At 31.3% G+C, this 7,500-nt stretch overlaps 1 protein-coding gene and 1 pseudogene across 4 annotated transcripts in view; both read left to right on the top strand.

Moving 5' to 3' along the window:
- LOC145268304 (uncharacterized) overlaps positions 1–7,500 on the top strand; it is a 485,827-nt gene that overhangs the window by 422,286 nt on the left and 56,041 nt on the right. The gene's annotated exons all lie outside the window — the stretch shown is intronic.
- On the top strand, positions 5,509–5,626 carry LOC145268575 (5S ribosomal RNA; annotated as a pseudogene).

Here is a 7,500-nt window from a genome sequence, read left to right as displayed (position 1 = left end):
ACAAAGTATGGAAATAAAAAATATAAAAAATTAAAAAAAAAACGTTTACAAGTGTTTTTGATATAGATGCACATAATACTTTGATAAGTATGTTTTAACTTAAATAGGGATGGTATAATAAAATTGTGGGGTCTGCGTTCGCGCCTGGCCTCCATAGAATGGAAATAGGCACAAACTTTAATAAAGACTTTTCATATCTATCTGCGTAAGTATACTTGATAATTATGTTTCAGTTTAAAGAAATATGATATAGTAAAATTATGGGGTGTTCTTTTGCGCCTAACCTCCATAGAATGGAAATATGACACAAAGTTTAACAAGGTTTTTTAATATAGATCCACAGAATATTGTGATAAGTGTTTCAGTGTGAACAGGTATGGTATAATAAATTATGTTGTTTATCTATTTTATTTTTACTTTCATCATATTTTGCTTTGGTTTTTATACTCCCAAATTCAACCCAAATTTACAACCCTTCCTTTTCATAACCTATCATACTTTCATAAATCAGAATCCATTTTCTGTAGGCTGTCTTTGAACCAAGTCAACGACTGGTACTTTTCCGTGTATGTATATATATATATATATATATATATATATATATATATATATATATATATATATATATATATATATATAAGCGAGATAAGACACTGATAGAATTCAGATGAAAAATCCTGATAGATATTACTTGAAGTAATACTTTCAAGGAGATAGAAGCCAAAAAGAGAAAAGCTCAATATTTAAGAACAGAGTAATATAAGTTTCGTGATTTAATTTTAAATTCTGAAAAAACAACATATTGAGGCATATATTCGAATGCCAGGAAACTTATATATATATATATATATATATATATATATATATATATATATATATATATATATATATATTTGCTTTCCTCGATTGAGCAATGTCAATGACCTTTGTTGAAATTCAAGTATTTTTCATTTTTAGATATCCCTCTTCCTGGAATATATATATATATATATATATATATATATATATATATATATATATATATATTCAAGGTTAATATAACACAAAAGTAAAACAAACAATGAAGTTACCCAGACTGCTCAAACCCACATTAGAGCAAGATATATTTTATTTGTTTTTGCATAAATATTTAGGTATCATTTTTACACATTCATGAGTATGTTTCAGCAAATTAGTTATAACTAGAGATACCAACGGGCTGCGTTACTTTTACTAAAGTCTAGTTTCTAATCTTAAGAACTGTGTTTATGTAAAAGCAACATCGCCAGATGATATCTCTAGCTAGTTATTATTATTTATATATAGATAATATATGTATATATGTATCTCCATATATGTATACATATATGCCTGCATATATATATATATATATATATATATATATATATAAATGTATGTATGCCTGTATGTATATATACGTATATATATATATATATATATATATATATATATATATATATATATATATATCATTCCATTTCCAAACAGGACACAATGCCACTTTGAGTAGGGCGCTACTATCGAGGACATAAATTGCAGGGGTATTATGGAGAGAGATGAGTAGCAAGATGTCTGTTCACATTACACTTGAACTTCTGCATTTCAGTACAGTTGGGAAAGCAGAAACTCGGAAGGGAGTTCCAAAGTCTAGCAGTTCTGGGGAAGTATTTATTGAAGTAGAAGGCTTTCTTACACCTAGGGATCTCTACCGTGTAAGGGTGGGATTTTTCTGCTTGTCGGGTGTATTTACGTCGAGGGGGTACAACGGCGTGTAGTTCGTCAGAAAATCTTCCATTATGTAAGTATATGGTGTGTATATATATATATGTGAGTGTGTGTATGTATATACGTATATATGTGTGCATATACATGTATATATATGTGTGTGTATATGTATATATGTATATGTATATATATACATGTATTATATATGTGTATATGTATATGTGTATATGTATATGTGTATGTATAAATATTTGTGTGTATATATTGTATGTATATATACACACACTCACACACACAAATATATATACATAAAGAGAGAGAGAGAGAGAGGGAGGGAGAGAGTGTGTGTGAGAGAGAGTGATCACTAAAAAATTGGAGACGAGAACATACAACGTGATTTTTGCATAAATCGATTTATTTATTTTTAAAACTTCAGAGAATTTCATCTTTTTAAACGTTAAACGTTTTTATTTAGGTATTTTTCTTTTCTCTCACGTTCGAAGCATTGCCAATCATTCTTAAAGACAATCTTATCTTCCCTTGAAAAAATATTGGTTGGTTTAAAAATATGTCTGAACGTGAACATGCTGTGTCGTGTTTTGACTAAGTACTTTCTTCCATTCAAATTCTATAACAAACTCCTGGCCTTCCGGCCGGGTAGTATCTGTTCTGTAATTCGTCCTTGGTCAATGTAAGGGAAACCCTTCATACTGAGACAATTGCTATTTATTTGGATAGTGCCAGATTGCTCCCCTTTTGGGGGAGCTTGTTTTCACATTAAAAAAGCGGCTTTGTGTCTAATTTGCTTCCGTGGAGGAGCAAATAAATAAATTGACTAAATGAAAATAAATAGTAAATAGAGGATAAGTCTTTTTCTTTATAATGTTTTATAAAATTTTAACTTATTTCGTGTTTTTTTTTCTGTTGACCTGCTTCATTTATTCATTTATTTATTTATTTTTCTGCTTGGCGGGAAGCAGTACAATTAATCTCTATTGATGCCCCGTATGAGAAATGGTGTTCCTGTTCCTCCTCCTCCTTCTACTACTACTACTACTATTGGTAAATTTATACTACTAATAATAATTTATAAATAATATCATTGCTGATTAAAATGTTTTATATAGTGTTAATTATACTCCCCTTTATTTTGACAAGTGATTATATTCGTATCTCGTGTTCTCTGTCATATGAAAACGTTTTGAATGCGGTTAGGATTCACAAATAAATAAATAAATAAATAAATAAATAAATAGAAAAGCCGAGGGACTTTATGGAGATTTATCGTAAGCATGTATCATTTGGCAGAAGTTTTGCAAACATTTTTCAGAAAAAAATATACAATATTCATAGCACCAGTTTTAATCTCGCTGTATGACATTACTATGCTAAGAAATAAACTACAACCTTAAAAGAAAGGGGACATATATATATATTATTTCGGTTCTCGTGACTCTTTTGCCCTCCCAATAACAAGCGGTACTTGAATGAATTGTTTTCGCTACATCGCAATCACTTGATTAAAATTTTAGCTGACAAAAAAAGTGGAGGTAAAAGAGTCACGAGAACCACTATTTTAAACATAGGACCATTTTCAAAACATAACCTTCGTATGTTCTTCAAACAACACAACCAACATCCATGTTCATAAATGTAACTAATTCCATTAAAAACAAACGAACAAAAACACACAGACACTCACACACAATTCCAATTAAAATAATATATATACCATTCGGTGCGGACCCGACCATGGAAGATCAAATAATAGCCATGAATTTATAAGACCAAAAAATTCAACCTTGATTGCCCTTCAGGGTCCGTGGCGCAGTTGATAGAGATGTTGACTCGCTACGGTTCCAGGTGAGAATTGTCTGAAGATAGCGGTTTCAATCCTACCCAAAGCCTGCCAAAGGTTTACTTGTCCAAAACGTGGTGAGACTACAACAACTATGAAAGGTAGTAATTGCAGTGAATGCAGTCAGGAGATCCAGTTCCTATCCGTCGCGGTTACCACCTGACGAAGGCCAGAGGAATAGTTGGCCGAAACGTCGTGAAGCAACTAATAAAAGATGAGGATAATAGTCCGTAATACATAAAAATTAATAAATAATACTCATCTCAATGAATTTCAATTAAAAAATAAAGAATCACAACTCAAGATCCATCATCAAATACATTGGTAAAACATTAGATAATATAAAGTAAAAGATAGTCACACACTTTTAGAAGACATTTATTTTGAATAAAATTTAAATGAGAAATTTGAAAATTTTTAAGTGTCGGAAAAAATGAGAAAATAATTTTATTTACGTTTTGCTGTTGTTGTAAGTCCAATATTTCGCTAAAAAATAGCATCATCAGGGTAAGAAGTCCGGCATGTGATTTTCTTTTCTTTTCTTTATTTTGCTGTTTTAGAGGAGGTGATGCTTCGGGGTCAAAGAGAAGGGAAAAATACGTGTTGTTCCGGTGGTTCCACGCGTGTTTTGCTCTGGTTTTGAGCGGGAAATTTAAAGTTAAAGATGGTCACACACTTTTAGAAGACACTTATTTTGAATAAAATTTAAATGAGAAATTTGAAAACTTTGAGGTTATGACGCTTAATAAGTGTGTGAGCATCTTTTACTTTAAATTTCCCACTCGAAACTAGAGAAAAACACACGCCGAACCAATGGAACAACACGTATATTTCTCTTCTACTCCGAGCCACCACCTTATCCGTAACACCAAAATAAAGAAAAGGAAAAACAATCACAGACCGGACTTCCTATCCTGATGAAGCTATTTTTAGCGAAATATTGGACTTACAACAACAATTGAATAAAATGAGTTTATCATTATTTCCGACGCTTCAAAACTTCAAAGTTTTCAAATTTCTCATTTAAATTTCATTCAAAATAGTATATTCATTTACGACATTTTTCTAATCAATCACATTATTTATTATTATGTTTTTTTTTGCTAATCACTCTAACCCATTCACGCTCCGGATTAGGAGTATACTCTCATTTAATTTTTAATCATTTACTTTGCCACTTTAGTTTTCTTTAATTTCATTGACGATGCAGGTTAGTTCTAAAAAAGTGTTCTAGACATCATCGCATTCATGATAACCATTAATACATTTATTGTGACTTATTTTTATGCACTAGTAAAAAGAGTTTATTTTTGAAACCCCATTTTTACATTTTATTTTGATTATGATGATTGCAACGTCTTGTCAGACGAGTGCCGCTCCCTCAGACATTTAAAATCCATGAACCCAAATGCCTGAGGGAGTATCTATACAAAGATGATGTTACAGAGTCTTAGCTTTGTACGACAGCTAAGTCTCTCTCTCGGTTCAAAATGTTGAGATCCAGCAACAAGCAAGAGCAAGATAGCCAGCAACAAATTACACTGCAGACCAGCTTAATGCGGGTGCTGGTCTCCCGCTTTATGGTTTTTTAAATCAGAGATTTGCTTCTCCTAGAAAGGTTGCCTTCACCACGGCTTACGGGAGCCCTCTCCACCCAAATACACATATACACACACACAAATATACGGTGCTACTTGGCCGTTGACCCAGAAAAAGAGTTCATTCGCCCTTTGGAAGGTCTTGTTTTTAATCCTCCAGGGAGACTAGCCGCCCTCTTCACCAAACACACACACGCACACGCACACACACACGCACACACACATACAAACACACACACACACACACACACACACACACACATATATATATATATATATATATATATATATATATATATATATATATATATATATATATATATATATATATACGTCATTATTACTTTGACACACCGGTACCCGTCAGATCACCGAAGTTAAGCAACGTTAGACCTGATCAGTATTTAAATGGGTGACCATTTGGGAATACCAGATGCTGTATGTGCTTCTTTATTTTTCGAGCCAACATCACTACATACTATTTTTACACACACACACACGCACACACACATACACACATATTATATTTATACTATATTTCTTTTTGTCGTTTTGTCCATTTTCACGTTTCTCATAACTATTGGACTTACTTGACTGCAGTTTGTTTATACGCCATTGCTATGATAAGGTACAGCAAACTAAGTATTATGGTGTCCGTTCGATTCACTGTCCGGAATTATCAGTATTAAATATGGGTCTCTATTTAATGTAAAACTAAGCACAAATGTAACAATATTCACTCATCAATTTCGCATAAAGCACTCATTCCAACAAGCTATAACTTTTGCACGTTTGTAATGGGCCCAAAAAGTCTACTTCACATATATATATATATATATATATATATATATATATATATATATATATATATATATATATTATGTGTGCATGTTTATATATATATGTATATATGTGTGTGTGTGTGTGTGTGTGTGTGTGTGATTTCTTTTCCTCTTTTTGACTACCTTCCATTTTTTCCAGTACAAAAACGCATGCAAACGTTTCCTTTAGATTTATTTTCTCATAGAAATACGCATGTGCTCACTTTTATAAAGCGCACAATTATTCATCAATTACAACTATATAATACAATGATAATTTAGAAAAGAAAAAAAATGGAAAACCGTACAAAAAAAGGGGAGAGAACAAAAAAGAAAACAGTAGAAAGAAAAAAAAAATGTGATAAAGAAAGCCAAATTTATTCATCTTGGCGAGTATTTCTCATTGGTCTAGTTCCACTTGGGTGGTCAACTCGTGCGTTTTGAGACATTCCTCCCAGACATGAAACGGTAGTCTCGCTGCGTGAATTTCCATCCATTTACAGTTCATTACAGCTCAATGGCAGTAAAATGCTGGAGCCGTTATGCACTATTTTTCTAAAGCTGTATGCTAAATTGAATTACTACGCCAAGTTTCGAGCGGGTTGTGCCCAAGCTCAACGGTTGGCTTGACAGGAATGTTTCATGGAAAAGTGGCATGGAGGTGAAATTGATTGTTATCCTCTCAGAAACTGTCTTGGAACGAATTTCTCTACGGAAAAGTGTTTGCTTCGTTCCCTTCCCTTTTTTCTCTTCGGCGGACATAAACATGGGGAGGGGATTACTGAGCGGATGGTTTGCCCGATAAAAAAAAAAATGTCCGAGTATGAGACAGAAAATAGTTGAAAACAAAAGGTCAAGAACACAACCGGTTCGATCTCACCTACATCTTATAATTTGAGGCTAGAAACTCTAATCTGAAATAGGTTATAATTGGCCTTAAATAAACTGATTTTCTGTCGAATCAGTTATAATAATGCTTTCCCTTTAAATAGTATATCTATTATTATTTATAGCAATTAACAATTAACGCCCACAATATAAAAAAATGGTACCGTATAAAGTATTATAGTATATATTTATATCTATCTATCTATCTATCTATCTATCTATCTATCTATCTATCTCTGTTTTTTTCCTCTTTATATATACACATATAAAATATTATAATATATATAAAGAATTATAATATATATAGATTATATATAAAGTATTATATTATATATAAAGTATTATTATATATATATATATTTATAGTATAATATATGCATAAATATAAAGTATTATATATATATAAAGTTTTATAATAAATATATAACGTATAAAGTATTATATATACACACACATATATATATACTTAAAATCAATACGTATATATATATATATATACTTAAAATCAATACGTATATATATATATATATATATATATATATATATATATATATACACGAAATACGATTAGCATATTAAGCGATGCTCTTTGTGTCATTCAACCTGACCG

The sequence above is a fragment of the Euprymna scolopes genome, chromosome 43, assembly GCF_053919585.1.
Source record: "Euprymna scolopes isolate OS-2025 chromosome 43, ASM5391958v1, whole genome shotgun sequence".
In the NCBI taxonomy this organism is placed as follows: Eukaryota; Metazoa; Mollusca; class Cephalopoda; order Sepiida; family Sepiolidae; genus Euprymna; species Euprymna scolopes.
This window is presented reverse-complemented; position numbering and strand designations above follow the sequence as displayed.